General features: G+C 42.8%; 1 protein-coding gene across 8 annotated transcripts in view; it reads right to left on the bottom strand.

The window, feature by feature from the left end:
- Positions 1-16,612, bottom strand: part of HHAT (hedgehog acyltransferase) — a 406,300-nt gene that overhangs the window by 211,562 nt on the left and 178,126 nt on the right. The window lies entirely within an intron of this gene.

A 16,612-nucleotide genomic window follows, 5' to 3' on the forward strand; every position in this document is an offset into this window, starting at 1 on the left:
CTGCTCCAATCCAACCTTTCTCCTTCAACTACCACCCCCTGTCTGACTGAAGCAGGGGTTTATATCCCATGACTGGAGTCAGGTGCTCTAACTGGAGTCAGGTGCTCTAATTGGCCACAGCTGTTCTAGTTAATCTAAAGCAAACCTTCCTCCCTTGGCAGGGAATAAGGCCCCCTGCTAACACTCTTATGCTGCCCTCTGGCCATGCTGTATCACACAACATAAACTGTAATTCTGCAAGGAAACGCTGCCTGGACAGATGGATTCAGTGCACTGTACCTTTTTAATTATAATCAAGATAAAGACTTGTCATTTGACAAAAGGCCTTTAAAATTTCTATTAGAATTATTTCAAGTCTGTTTTCAGGATTTTCCCAGGTCACTTAGGGAATACAAAGTCCACATTTTTAAAAAGACAAAGAACATTGATTTCCTTATGCAATTACACATATAACAAATCTCTTCAGTCAAACCTCAACAACAGATTTAAAGCTAAAAATCCCATTAAAGGACAAATTATAGCTTCCCTCTTCCTAACAATTGGCTGTTAGGAGTCTGGTAGCTTTGCATTTTACTTTCTGGGAAAACACTGAGTCCTTGTTCTCCCTACTCCACCCCATCAGGATATAAGTAATTCCCAGTTTCTTCAAAAATAGATATTTAAATCTGGAGGGGTTAGTGGTATATATAATAGACTTCTACCACTATAGACTCCTTGATGCCCCCTGTCCTTATGGTAAATATGGCTCAAAACAAGTTCTTCAAGCTGAAGGAGCTCTATTTAACAGATGAAAGAGAAGGTTAAAGGGTGATTTGATCACAGTCTACAAGTACAAAGACATTTTATAATAGAGGGCTCTTCAATCGAACAAAGGTATAACAAGATCCAATGGCTGGAAGCTGAAGCTAGACAAGTTCAGAATAGAAATAAGGTACTGAAATTAAGACTGGTTGTTTTTCTAGAAGATATGCTGTAGTTCAATTACAGCTATTGGACATGAAGCAAGAATTAATTCAGGGAAGTCCTAAAGCCTGCGTTATGCAGAAGGCCAGACTAGATTACCACAGTGATCTATTCTGCCCTTTGAAACAATGAATACTGACATTAATAAATTAACTCCAATCTACCCCTTAGACCTTAACATGCAAACACTCATGCATAGATCCATTGACATACAACATTATTATTACACTGTTTTGCAGATTATTTATCTACGGTACTTATGTGGTCCCCATCACCACAGTATCTGAGCAACTCACAATCTTTAATGTATTTATCTTCAACATCCCCTCTGAGAGGCAGGGAAGTGTCTCATTTTTACTGATGGGGGAACTGAAGCTCAGACAAACTAAGTGACTTACCCAGGTTCACACAGGATGCTTGTGACAGAGGAGAAATTGAACCTAGGTCTGCACAGCCCAGGTTAGTACTCTAATCCCTGGACTACACACTTCCTCTCTAACAGACCATATTTTTATGTCAGAAATATCTAGACTAAAAGCACCCAATTTGTATAACAATGGTAAGTGACACACATTAGGGGTTCCCAAACAAAGTTCTGACACAGATGAATTTATTCCAACAAAATGTACAGTAAACAGAATCCCAAAATAAAACAAAGAATAATAGAATAATAATAAAGACTTGGATACATACAGCACTTTTCATCTCCTGAGCACTTCACAATCTAAAACTGTCTTCACAACACACCTAGATGCAGAGTTCATTGTAAAAATGCAAGGTTTAGACAATATCTTAGGTAAAACCAGTGTCATTAAAATTACTGTAGAGAGAAAAAACCCAAGACTAGACAGTAATCTTTATTTTACATTTACAGAAGCTACACCTTTTATTCCCCCTTGAATCAGCCTTAGACAGACTGTAAATCTGTCTATTTAATTAGACTCTGATACACTCAGGCTTTCATTTTTCATGAAGTTCCTTAACAAGTAACTTTAAAAGTTCTTTCTGGTTTTTTTTGTACAGGGTAGACCTATTTTGTGAGTTTGTTTTGATTTTAAAGTTTAGCTGATCGTGTTGCAAAGAATTAACAGTGCAGATGACTTTTATAGGATAAATCTGATCAACATTTTAAAAAAACAACACCAGTTTATCTATCTTTATACCTACATGCTTGCAACACCATAATCCCTGAGAACCCAGTCTAAAATTCCCTCATTCACTGTGGCCATATGCATAAACCAGATGACAGAAATTAATTCATATTGCTAAAATATTCCTAGTAGCAACAGCAGATTTGAGAATAATTTTTTTAATTGGTTATACATTGAGAAGTTACCCAGATATCACTGAGGTTTTTTTGGATAGATGGCAGCTAAGCCCAGTTCATCTGCTTTTAAGATAGCAGGCCTGACTCTACTTACACTGCTGTCATTGGGACTTTTGCTACTGAATCCCATGGGCACAAGATCAGGCCATCTATCTTCTCTTTCTATCTCGAGTACTTTTCCGCCATGATTTTTGTTCTTCTTTGCTCCATCTTTAGCCAATCACCATTTCTACAGTATTTTGAGGGCAGACTGATCGAGGCAACAAGCCTGCCTGTGCTTTTAATGATTTTAAGACAACAATCCAGCTTTTTGTTGGTTCAACAAAAAGCAAAATGTAATGCACAATTCTGTTTTTGTACCATTATTTTTATGCATGTATACGCTACTGTTTGATTCACTTAGGTGCTTGAATATCTTGTGAGACTGGGGTGGGGGTGTTCATTTATGAAGTATTTACATTTAGTGAGGCACTTAGACAAGAATATATTGTTTCATATATCACTGCCTTTGACAGTAGAATTGATTCAACAAAGTGAACTTAGCAGATTTAAGGTTTTTTTCAACTTCTAATGAAAAAAAAGACATGTTTGTTAAAGCTCTTAAGTACATTCATAAGGAATAATTATGAAATTTCCATTTAATGGAAAACCAGTGCCTCATAAATGTAGAATTATGCTGTTCTTTGCTGAAAAGCCCAAATTACACTGAGATACTATAAAATTCTTTGTTTGGTGAGCAGGGGAGGACCTCCATAACAGATTTTAAATAAGCTGTTCAGTTTTTCTTTTCAGTAACCACACATATGATTATTTATACTGTATTCGGTCAGCTAGGAAAGGTGAAATTCATTGAACAAATTAGCTATCAGCATGAATTTTCCACTTACGTATTAATTTAGAAGTGCTTACTCTCCACAGAGTGGGGGAACCATCAAGAAAATACTATATATATATATATATATAGTCCTTGAGAGAACTGACCTCGTGTATACTGAAGTATTAAGACTGACTCAGTTGGATCCTTATTTTAAACATGCACACGATACCCCTCTAAGTGTTCTCATATACCTATAGAGGAAGATTTGTATTCAAATACTTCCAATAAGGTCTTAGGTGAAGCTGCTAATCAGTGTTCTTAAAAAAAAAAAAAAATCTTGCATTCTGTGAGTATCCAAGCAAAGATACAATTTAAGGGTAGTAGTTAACTGGAAGAAGACTTATGCCCTGGGAAAACAATTTTATCAAAGAAGAAGCACTGAGAACGTATGATGTCAGGATTAATAATATGTAGCTCTTATTGCTTTTCATTCTTAGATTCCAAAATACTTTTAGCATTATCATCATTTTACAGATGAGGAAACTGAGGCCCAAAGAGGTGAAGTGATTTGCCCAATGTCACCCACCAATGGCAGAGCTGAGAACAAAATGTAGGTCTTCTGACTCTTGTCCAGGGCTCTATCCACCAAACACCACTTCCTCATCAACCCTATCAGTATCCATCAAGGCTACAAAACAGAACTGAAGTATACTTCTGGTCAGAAGGGTGGGATTTTAACCTCTAGAGAGGAGTGAGCATGTCACTGAAACATCTACCTTTGTGCACAAAGACCTGATACATAAAGTAAAGCAGAGCTCACTTGTAGGACAATACCTCTATAACCAACATTTTTTTTAAGACTTCAGCTACGAAGAGTTTGCATGATGTTCTCAATGGCATTTATGCAGTGCATTCAAACAAATAATATATTTTCACTTCCAATATTTTTACACGTTGTCTTAGCTCACCTAAACTGCATCTCGAAAAGCTACTGGCTAATGCTTTTGAAAATGTTACCTGCATACCCTGAGAAAAAGGCCCTTCCCACAGAAAAGGCTGTGGTCACTTCCTAGAAATCGAAAGTACTGCTGAAAGCACAGGGGGGGAAATGACCCGATGTCACATAATCATATATCTGTATTATTGAGCTGCTAAATAGCTACAAGAATTAAGGTTGCAAATAGGGTAAAATGTATAAGACTTATTTTCAGTCCCCTCAACTTCAGCAAGAAGCCTCCTTGGGCCTGGAAATGGCATGCTAACTCTCAGGCTGGGGAAGACCTTTTCTGGCAAGTCGTAAGGAACCTGATCTAACAATTTTTGAGTTAGAGGCAAATACATATTTATACTGCATTCAAATTTTAACAGAAGTGTCCATAACTATAAATCAAAAACAGCTTACTTTCAAACCCTATCATTTTTACATGCTTAGTAGTACACGAAAACGATGGCACAGGCTAGCTTTGAAGAAAAATGCCTTAAAATTTGGGGTGGAAAGGGCTAGAGTTTTGTTTGTTTTTTGGCTAACTGGCTCATTCTGTGTGAGCAGCTGCAGGGAGAAAACATTTCATCAACAATTTGGCAGCTAAACCATTAGGTGTCAGTGTTAATCTCAGGTTTCATTAAAAATATCATGTCTGAAGCTTTTTTTCCTTGCCTTCACAATGTCAACTGAGCACTAGGATTGAAAGTTTATCACAGTAATTTTTTCCAGATATCAGCTATTCTTCCAGATGGGTCTTGTCCCACATACCTGCAACCTAAGCACTGGCTGCCAAAGCTACTATTCAGAGTTCCTGTTCCTGATGGCTAGAGTCTCTTTGCCCTGCACATACTGGTATCACATAAGGGAATAAAGAGTGCCTAGGAGCCCAAAGAGGATACAAGAGTCTCATTTCAGCAAATCTTAGCCCTTTGTAAGAACCAAAGTACAAATACCACCTCTCTGTTCATATTCATTTCCTTTTAGTAATCCTACGTTTACAAATTAACCATAAATTAATGAGAATTAACATTCAGTGACAAACTTCACAGAGAATTTCCAGACTTCTAGGTATTTACATTTGTTATTAATATACAATGTTAATAAGACTGGGACTTTTCAGCTTGGAAAAGAGACAGCTAAAGGCAGATATGATTGAGGTCTACATAATCATGACTGGTGTAGAAAAAGTAGATATGAGAAGTAGTAAACAATACTTCCTTCACACAAGAACTAGGGGTCACCAAATGAAATTAATAGGCAGCAGTTTTAAAAAAAATAAAAAAAGTTTTTTTTTCATACAATGCACAATCAATCTGTGGAACTCTTTGCCAGAGGATGTTCTGAAGACCAAGACCATAACAGGGTTCAAAAAAGAACTAGATAAATTCATGGAGGATAGATCCATCAATGGCTATTAGCCAGGATGGACAGTAATGGTGTCCCTAGCCTCTGTGTTGCAGAAGCTGGGAATGAGTGACTGGGGATGGATCACTTGATGATTACCTGTTCTGTTCATTCCCTCCGGGGCACCTGGCACTGGCCACTGTCGAAAGACAGGATACTAGCTAGATGGACCTTTGGTCTGACCCAGCAGGGCCATTCTTATGTTCTTTTACCCCACTTTTTTAAAACAGTGAATAATTTAGTAACTTACCAACTTTGTGGGGGAAGGGAAATGGGTGTTATAAATATATATCTATAAAATGGTACTTATTTGTTACAAATTGAAAAATGCAGTTATCAGTGGGACAAGACAACTGAACCATGGAGGTTCCTATTCAGGATGTTAAAGCTGAGATTGAGTTTAGAAGGCTACCCAGGAACCAAGGACAAATCCTGGCCTCACTGAAGTCAATGGGATTTTTAGACAATGACTTTAGCGGGACCAGGATTTCACCTCAAATTGTTAAATTCTGGCCCCACTAAAGACAGTGGTAAAACTCCTATTGATTCTAATTGGATCAGGCCGTTTATAAATTTACATTTCCCTTACCAACAGTCTCTATGAATACCCTAACATCTTGGCACAACAGGAAATGTTTCTCCTTGAGCAACAGAACATGGTCTTGGATTCTAGATGTCCAAGATTGCATTGTTTTGATATCTTTAATAAAGTTCCATTTTAAATATTAATACATCATCTGAAAGAAGCTTAGTCGTCATCCTTGTGACTCCTGTTTTGCTGAGAAAGCAGAAGCTTAATTAATACAACAGCATTCTCTGTAATCTTGTACCTGTCACTTCCTTTGTTACGCTCTTTCACTTCCAAAAGAAATTAGCAAGATAAAAAAGAAAACCCTTATTGTTCTGTGCTTGAACTTAGTGGTTTTGAGAGGAAGAGTTAAAAAGAAAATGCTGATAATGATCAACATTCCCAGCATCAATCTTTAATCCTGTGAATACAACACATGGCAAATAACACGTGTAAGATTTAGAAGAGATAAACTGGACATATAAGAGCTCATCAGCTAGTACACATTAAGTTAAACCCATAAAGGCTGGCTACCAAATATGATAAATGTCCTCACAATGAAACCTTCCCAAAAAAGATCACGGTTGGTAGTATTAAACCAACTCATTTTCACTTGGGGTTGAGGGGGTGTAGATAGCAGAAACAAAAAGAAACATGACTACACACAGCGCAGTATCATCTATATCTAAGTTTATAATCTTGATAGAATGAATATTGCTACATGAAAATCAGGTCAAGAAATCCTAAGGCTAAATTGATAAAGTCTCACAGTGCTTTAGCCCTTTGCTTCTCTTCCACTGTTCCTCGTCACTGGACATAAACACAATACAAAGGAGTTTATTGTAGCTTTTGCCAATGCAGTCATCTTTGCTTGAGTAGACTGTGCTGGCAAAAGCTACAATAAACAAACAAAGGGCAAATTTACCAACTGTGACAGCCCTACTGAATCAAAGACGACTGCACTGTCTGGGCCATCAGAGTAGGCTGGAAGACGGACGCATACCCAAGGACATGCTATACATGGAGCTATCAGAAGGAACAAGGGCAACAGGACGTCTCAAACTTTGCTATAAAGACATATGCAAGTGAGATATGAAGGAATTTGGAATTAGATCTTGACCAATGGGAAATCTTGGCAAGCGATCGTAACAAGTGGTGCCATCATCTCCATCAGGGTATTAAAGTCCAGGACAGTAGCTGGCTCCTACAGCTTGAAGAGAAAAGAGCTCATAGGAAGCCAGCAGTTCCCAACCAAGATACATACATTTGCAATAACTGCTAAAGATCATGCAAACCTCAGATTGGCCTATTCAGTCACATGAGATATTGCAAACCATCTACATCATAGGCTGCAATTCCCACTCTCTCTCGCAGACAAAAGGATGCCAACTTTATAGCTTTTATTTACTGTGTGACCTGTTAATGGCAATCACTATAAAACTTTTCCTTTTTTTTAACAGAGATGTGCTTAATCAATAGAGATGTCCCCCAACTTAGGCAACCATTCCGTTCTGGAAAGCCCGTACATTACACAAAAATTTCTGCAACTCGGAAATCCTATTTCTGGCTTATGGAACTTTCCCATAAATGCAAATTTGCATAAGTCAGGTCTTGTGTAACCCGGGGAGCGTCTGTATTCAAGTTATATCCAAATCTGAAATCCTAGTGTTCAGAAGTGATTGGACACAGTAGTTCAATAGGATTCCATCTGTAGTGATTCAGAATGAAGATTCCTTTTAATCAGATGCAGATCTTCTCTTCCCAAGGTCAGTATAACGAGAAATAAAGGAAAAAGAATCAATGACTGGAGCATTTTCTCTCTTTTATTCTAAGTTCCCACAAGGATCAGGAACCCAGAACAAACAGCTCAGTACTAAAAAGTGACAGAGCTGCAGATAATATTCAACACCAGAGGTTGGCTAGTTCAGAGTGCTTGATATTTAAGATAAATCTGTCTCCTGTATGTATTTCAAAAGTTTCTAAATGGTAGCACTGCTGTGATTTAACATTTTGACAGTTAAAGAATAGTAATAGTACAAACACTGGTTTTCTGTTGTTTCTAATCTTCAAAGTCATTACAGGTGAAGCCAGATTTAATCAGCTAAATTAGCTTTAATTGTAACAACATGTTTAAGTTTCACTGACTTCAGGGTAAGCCTGTGCTTAAGGGCTTTCCTGAATAGCATGAGTTTACTCATGTGCTTAAAGTTAGACAAGTGTTTAAATAACTTGCAGAATCAGGGCCTGGGAGCCTGAACAGAAAGTCCACTAAAGTCAATAGAAAGCCTTTCACTGACTACAGTGGGTCTAGATCAGGTTCTTTATGAATTAGGTGACAATTTATGTGTCTTGTTCATCATTTTTCACAGACTGATGGACCACTCAGCTATGGTAAGTTTCCTAGCATTTTTCATTATTCAAACTTCATCTTAGTCATTGTATCTCAACAACAACTGTGATAGTCAAAAGCCTTCAAGACTATCAGTCAGTAAATCTGAGGGCTACAGACCAATTCAGTATTTACTGCAGCAGCACATGCAACCACCCCATTATTGCTTTCATAGATGTCACAGAGTAGGACAATGGCACAAAATACGAGTAAATCTCTAATGTCATCATAATTCAGCATCTCTGGCTGAACGCTTACCACATTTCTGCACTTTGGCAGGAGTCCAATATGTTTTAGACAAGGTTTTACAGAATTAATCCAAGTCTCAGATGTAAAGAACATTTTAAGAGCTGGCTGCCTATAGCGAGGGGGCATGGCCCCTACCAAGACTGATGGGGAGGAAGCATCATCCACCCCCTGGTGGGTGGAGCTGGGCCAGCCACACCCACCCTGCCAGAAGCAGAGGAATGGGACAGGAAGCTTAAAAGGCAGGCCCTACACCTCAGTTGGAGGGGAGTTGGTCAAGGAGACAGATGCATCCCACCTGCTGCTGAGCCCCATAGCTCAGGATGAGCCCTGCAGTGCCGAGGACTCAAAAGGACTGCAGGGTCGGCCAACTGATGGGAGCATGGAGGAGCTACTGGGACTGCCATTCACTGTCTACCCCGGGAAGACGGAGGACACCCATGAGATAAAAGTACACTGCAATGGGGTCATAGATGTAGCCGAGGGACACCAGACAATAATTGGATTGTGTGACCAGAATACTGGTCAGTGTATTTTGGTGGGATCCCTGCTGACCCAGTGGCGGAGTCCTCCACCACTGGCAGGGCCCTGGGGTGGGACCCAGTGGAGTAGGGTGCGCCCGGGTCCCCCTACCCCCTCCGGCCACTCCACCCTAGTGGCTGCCTACCCACCTTATGCTGACAGGCCTGCATTTGTCTGCCATCTGCCTGAGCCTATTGCTCTTCCCTACTCTGATGGCCCGACGCCTGTTAAAACTGTGTGTTGCTCTTCCCTGCCTGAGGGCCTGAGTTTCCTAGACTGCTTACTGCTCAGCCCTATTTGTGCTCTTCCCTGCCAGAAGGCAAGGGCCTCATCGACAGTTTATTGCTCCACACTGCAGGAAGGCCGGAGCCTTGTAGTCCACTTGTCACTCAGCCTTGCTCAGAGGGCCAGAGCCTCAGAGACTGCTTGTCACCTGGACCCCCCAGACGATGAGAGCCTCATAGACCACTTTTGCTCTGCTACGCTCAGTGGGGTCAGAGCCTTGAGAATGCTAATTTCCCCTTAAGCTTTGTTAGACAACCACATGGCAGCGAGAGGCATGACCCTCCACTGAGACTGAAGGGAAGGATGACCACCGACCTTTGGTGGAGCATGCCGGCACAGCCAGACCCATGACCAGGGGATTCGTGGCACTCCCAACCAGCCCACCCACCAAGTGGCCAGAATGGAGTTGGACAAACTCATGAAATGGTGGGCGGAGAGTCAACAGCAGCAACAGGCGACCTAGCTCCAACAGCAGCAGCTGAGGGCCCAGCAGCTGCAGCTGATCCAGGAAATGGGTCCCAGCAGCAGGAGCAGCAGCAGTGCTTTCACCAGCTGGCTGCCCTGTTACCTAGTCCCTCCAGACCTACTCCCAGAGAAATAGTGACAGCCGTGACAACCCTAGTGATGCCAGTATGGCACACGAAGATGGGGCCTGAGGCTGACCCAGAGGCCTTCTTGGTAACCTTTGAGCAGATCACCTTGGCAGCCAGATGGACCTCAAAGCAGTAGGCCACTCTCAGAGCCCCCTATTTGATGGGGGCAGTCCAGGCCATCTATCACGGACTCCCCGATTACAAAGCCCATGACTACGGGGCAGTGAAGAGGACCATCCTCAATGCCTTAGATAACACCCCTGAAACTTTAAGTACTGGTTCCAGGGGAAGACCTACACAGCAGGGGCTTGACCCTGGATAGTGGCCCAGGAGCTCAAAGGGACCAGCTGGCAGTGGCTCTAGCCTGAACACCACTCTGCCACTGAGAGAGTGGAGCAAGAGATCACTGAGCAATTCATCTACATCCTGCCTCCCAAAGGGAGGGCCTGGGTTCCTCACCACTGACCCACCACCCTGAAGGCAGCCATTGGCTTGATAGAAGACTTCCTGGCTGCAGAGACCCCAGCGGCAGTGCACGGCCATGGACTGTTCCTTTGGCCAGGTTTGCAACAGGGAATCCTGCACCAACCTGTGCCTTTGACCAAGGTGATCATCACGGTGTGCCCTGGCGGGAACCAAGTGCCCACCTTCGTGGACTCCAGCTGTGGACAGACCCTTGAGCGTCAAACCACTCACCCCTGTGGCCAACCCTGCACTGGGCAAGATTTGACTTCTCTGCATCCACGTGGACGCGAAGTCTTACTCTAGTGCCCGGCCCCACTGACTATGGATGGGCTAACCCATGTAATGATGGTCGGCCTAGCCTCGAAGCTGCCCTATCCTGTCATTCTCAGGCAGGATTGGCCGGGATTTGCCAAGGTCCTGCACAACACGAATGTCCAAGACCTCTGGGAGCACATGGTCCTTGAAGGAGACCCCCTTTGATGACCAGACAGACAGACCCGGGGGAAGTGACCCCGGCAACCCAACAGCTCCATCTGGAGACCCTGGTGCTGCAGAGGGAGACACGACACCACTACCATCTGAAAAGTCAGGATCATAGGGAGAACCTCACGCTGAGCTGAGCCTACGAACCACTGGCGTATATCGATTAGGCAGCCACAGGTCCCCAGTGAGCCGCCCAATGGCCACGATTTCAGTTGATGAGGGAGTGCCTCTACTGAGATTCTCAGACCAAAGAATCCTGCTCCCAAATGGTCGAGCTCCAGTATCACCAGAAAGTGGTGCTGAAACTGGCCCATGAAGTCCCTGTGGCCAGTCACCTCAGGTAGGAAAATACCCTGGTTTGGGTCTTGGCCCGGTTTTTCTGGCTGGGCATGCACCAGGACATCAGGAACTATTGTGCCTCCTGCCCAGAATGCCAGCAGGCAGCACGCCCCAGATACATAAAGCCTCCTGGTCCCCTTACCAGTGGTAGGGATGCCTTCAAGAGAGTTGTGATGGGCCTGGTGGAGCCCCTCCCCAAGAGCATCACCAGCTTCTGATACATTCTAGTGGTGATGGATTATGCTACCCATTTCCTGGAGGTCATCTTGCTAAAGACTGCCACTGTGCGGACCATCGTGGCAGAGCTGTTGAAGATCTTCACTAAGGTGGGCCTGCCTGAGGGAGAGTCTTACAGATCAGGGAACAAACTTCACGTGTCAGTGTCTTCACTAGGTCTGCAGTCTCCTGGGGATCAAAAGGCTGCAGACATCAGTCTACCAACCCCATACAAACAGGCTAGTCAGGCAGTTTAACTGGACTCTCAAAGACATGCTCCACAACTTCCCCTCCTAAGGACCTGCGCCAGTGGGACCAACTAATCCCAGCACTACTGCTTGCCATCCAGGAGGCATGGCAATCCTCCACCAAGTTCTCTCCATTTGAACTGCTTTATGGATGCCAGTCACAGGAGTTGCTTAACCTAATGAATTCTGACTTCTGAATTAAGATGTTGAGTTTTCTAAGATCCAGAATGGGTCACCACCACTGTTCTTTTTTGGGACCTAGGAAATACAGAGAATAGAACCCTCTTCCTCGATACTGAGGCAGAATGTGCTCTATTGCCCTTCTGTCCAATAGGGATTCTGATTCCTAATGAATAAGGCTGCGAGTCTGTCACAGAGATCATGGAAGACATGGATTCTGGCTGCTGCTGGGGCAGTCTCAGGCCACCATGCCTCTCCCATCTCCTCCCACCCCCAAAGCACCAGTGGCCATTCTGGGCTGTCTGCCACCCCCAAGCACCAGCGGTGCCCCCGGGCCACTCCCTGTCCCAAAGCACCTGCAGCGCTGCCACAGTGCCCCCCTCCAGAGCACCCAAGATTTAGTTATGAGTATTTTTGTTTACTGCCCTTGACCTGTCCATGACTTTTACTAAAAATACCCATGATTAGATTTTAGCCTTACTGATGAAGAATCACCTTGTGAGAGTGGTCCCAGAAGGGGGATCAGGAAGTGAAAGGAACGCTATAGAGCATCCCTGATGGACAAGACCCAATTTCCCGTCATGATTAGCTCTCCGCTGCGGATGAACAGAGTGAGACTGCCTCCAAAGGTGACAGAAGAAGGGGCTGATGTCAGAGATGGCAAGCGGGTCTCAATTAAATCATCAAAAGTGGCTCCTAGTAGTGGTCTGGGAACGGGTCACACTCATGGTGGTACAAGAGACCAAAAAGCAGGCCCTCTGTGTCTTCTGTCACTTGTGGGCAGGTTCAGCAGGACACTCATAGCAGTATGCATAAGGAGGCAGCAGCAGTCTTGGCTTATAGGTTTGCTTTTGGTGCTTCCTCCTTGGGGCCTATGTATAGATCACCAGGGAGAGAAGGGTACACCTTGAATCTTTCAGTGAGTGGTGAGAGTCATCAGTCTTCTTGTTAAAGAAGTTGGACTCATCCCAGGGAAGATCTTGACTAATATTTTGCACTGTTCTAGGGAATCCTGAGGATTGCAACCATGAATTCTCCCCTCATAACAATACCAGTGGCCAAGCTTCTGGATGCTGTATCTGCTGCATCAACTGCACCCTGAAGGCAGTTTTCACCACCAACCTGACCTCCTCTAAAAGGAAGAGAAACTGTACTCACACAGGAATGTTTGTCCTGAAAGACTGTTCATCAGATTCATCTAAGTCTGAAAATTGCTTCTTTTGGAATGGCAGAGCCCCATCAATACCAGGGCAATCTTGCCAGATGATTGTAAGTGAGATGGTTCCTGGGACACCACAGTAGCATCATCTGCCAGTGTAGTAATGTCCCTTAGGATGGCCAGGGCAGAGAAGAGGGGAGACTGTGGGTAGGTCTCTGTGCATCCCAGTGTGCTGGGGGTTTAGCTGGTCAGCACCGAGGGAACCAGAGCATCTTTTGTTGTGGTACTTTATTTGGGTGGACGAGTTGGTACCATAGAGTCCGGAGCTGAACTCATGGACAGGACCAGCAGATGATAGTCCCTATCATTCAGTACAGGAATCACCGATGTATCCTTCCTGTGCACTTTACCATCCAGTCTGGTGATTTTTTGCTGAACCAGTTCCTTAGGGTCAGTGCATAAGGGCTCACCCAACCTTGATGGGATCAGGGAAGGAGTGCATCTCTTCTGGATAGTCCTTGATGGGGATCTGTCCTTGCACCCTTGAGAGGGTTCCTTGCTCTTATGGGAAGCCCTGGAGAAAGAGACCTTAGGCTTAGAAACCAAAGGCTCTGCTCCTGTGCACGTGCTCGGAGGGGCACTGCTCATTTGGTGAGGGTTAGGGTCAGGCCTGGATCAGGGAGAGGTCTCTTGGCCTTCTCCATAATTGTCTAAGGTGAAGTTCATGGACTTTGCAAGTTCTTGGTAGAAATGGGCGACAAATTTTCACATCATTGAAATATGCGGCCCACCCAGACAATAGAGGTATCATTGGTGTTCGTCACTGACAGAGAAGGATCTAGGGCAGGAGATGCAGTTTTTAAGCTTGGGACTCGACATAGTCCCCACTGCTCTGCTTCACTCCAATGTTTCCAATCCAGAAAAAATGAAGTTAAAAAAGAGTAACAGATAAGAATCAAATGAAAGGAGAAAAAGGAAAGGAAAGAAACACAGGAGAAAAGGAGAAAGGCCATTTTTTAAATCTTTTAATACTTTTCTTTTCCCCCACAACTAAAGCACAAGACCAAATCTGCAAGAACAGGGGCAAGGATGAAATGGGTCCACAGAGAGACAGATTAGATGTATATTAACATTCATGATAGAACTGAAATGGTTGTCTCCCCCTCATAGTAACTGTTTTCAAATTATACCATAATTATTCAAGTGCAAGTGACCTGCTGAATGTAAATTTTAACCACTGCTCTTGAACTAGAAAAAATAAATATTGTGTTTGTTAGATAAAAATTCATCGTCTACGCGAAGCTGAAGCCACGCATGCCAAAACAATGATGTGTTCTAAGTCAGTGAAGAGGCACTAACAGAGGCAAGGCAGGATTAATTAAGTTTGTTCAGCAATTTGAAGTTATAAAGCAGTATAATTACTAAGTATTACTATTATTCCTACTAATATGCGTGTACTCAACTGTTTATGGGTGGGAATGAACAAGGAGGGGTGAAACTGGTGGGAGTACTTTAGTGTCTAGACACTTTATATTACTTAATTACCAGCTATGTGCGGACTCCTCTGATGATAAATACTGATTCTTGAAAATAAATCCCATGACTTTTTATAAGGGAAATTCTCTCCTTTTAGGGAGAGGGCCATCTGGGATTAACCCATGAGATATTTTTTAAAAAAAATACACATTGGCATTAATATCAAAATATATTAAGAAAAAGATATTCAACTACGATCTAATGAAGTTCAGCTGGTCCACTTTCTCTCACTAGGGTTCAATAAAGCTTCCTATCTATTCTCTGACTGTATACACAAATGCATCCTAACAAGGCAGCTAATGAGACAAACAAAAGAAGCAATTAGTTTTGTCATGGCTCCAAAGAACCGAATTTGCATTAGCAAAATTTCTGCCTATCTTGTCATGGACAATAATTTTGTATATTTGAAGTTGAACATCACTTTAAAATATATTGGTTTGTTTAATTTCTGTATATATCAAGAATGTTACGATCTCCAAACATGACCTGCACTTCTGTAATGCAAACCATTTAAATGCTCTCAAAGTATGTTCCATTCTATACAGGTTCTGGAACCCATCATTAAGCAATGTGACTAACATCTGTTAGATGTGATTTGCTCTCTCCCTCATCCTCTCCTCAAGAGGCTCTAGTGGCAAAGGTTGCAGTTTCCTTTCACTGCTCATTGGGTGTCTCTCCTGTAGGATTTCAAACCATTTTAACACATCCTGCTGGACGTCTCCCACCTTTCTCAGACAGAACAGCAGGATCTGATAGTCGTCAAAATTCAGTGTTGCAGAGAGATCCAGGAGTATGATAATGGATGGCTGTCCAACATCTACTGGCAGCATTAGCTCATCTATCAGTGCTACGGAAGTTGTTTCTGTCTCCTGTACCAGCCTGGATCCTGATTGTACTGGGTTTAGAATATTATCTTCAATTAGATGAGCCTCTAGTTGGCCTTTGGCTAGCTCTTCTATGAGCTTGCTCAGAAATGGGAAGTTTGATATTGACACTAGGACTGATGTATCCAGGGTGGGTTTCCTCAGTGTTGGCTGGACTATTGTGTGTTTGAAGGACAGAAAGAAAATTCCTTTCTCGAATGAGGCATGGCTATTTTGATCATTAGTGGTACCAATTGCTAATGACTCTCTTTCACAAGCGAAGAAGGGCATATGTTGGCTCAGATTCACAGGTCTTGGGTTGAAATTCCTATATGGTGGCTCGTATGTTTTGAAGAGGGAATATCCTGAACTCCAGGAAGGCAGGCAGGTGTTGGTTGACTGGTCCAGGTGAAAAGGAACCATATAGGTGGAAAAGCCTTCCCAAATGACATTTTCAGTGAAGTAAGATGATAGCTCTTCATACCACTTGGGGCTGGTATGGAGGCTGTCAATACTCAGCACCAATGAAGTCATTTACCATTCTGGATCATTCTTTAGGATGAGACTTGGCAGTTTCAATGAAGACTAATAGGCATGTTCTCTTGGCATGTAATAGAGCCTCAGCATAGGCATGGAAAATATTAATATGACTTAATCCTCATAACATCCCTGTGAGAAAGTCAAGAATTATCCCTATTTTAAAAATGGGGAGAGATACTCAGACACTGATTGGTCAGGGTAACACAGGAAATTTATGGCAGAGCCAGGAATAGAACAGAAATCTCAGCCGTGTGCATTAGCCACAAGATCATCCTTCCAATCCAAAAATAATCCATAACAGACAATAACATTTCTGAAATAATAAAGCACTTATAAAAGTAACAAACAAATACCAGGGAGATCCACATTGTGACCAGCTGTTTTCACTGTGACCACAAATACACCAGATTTGGGTACAAACACCAAGTAATGAGCAAGGTAAAAAACACAAGCCCTACATATAACAGAAGTTGTTCAACTATCC

Source organism: Chelonoidis abingdonii, chromosome 3 (assembly GCF_003597395.2).
Source record: "Chelonoidis abingdonii isolate Lonesome George chromosome 3, CheloAbing_2.0, whole genome shotgun sequence".
NCBI lineage: Eukaryota > Metazoa > Chordata > Testudines > Testudinidae > Chelonoidis > Chelonoidis abingdonii.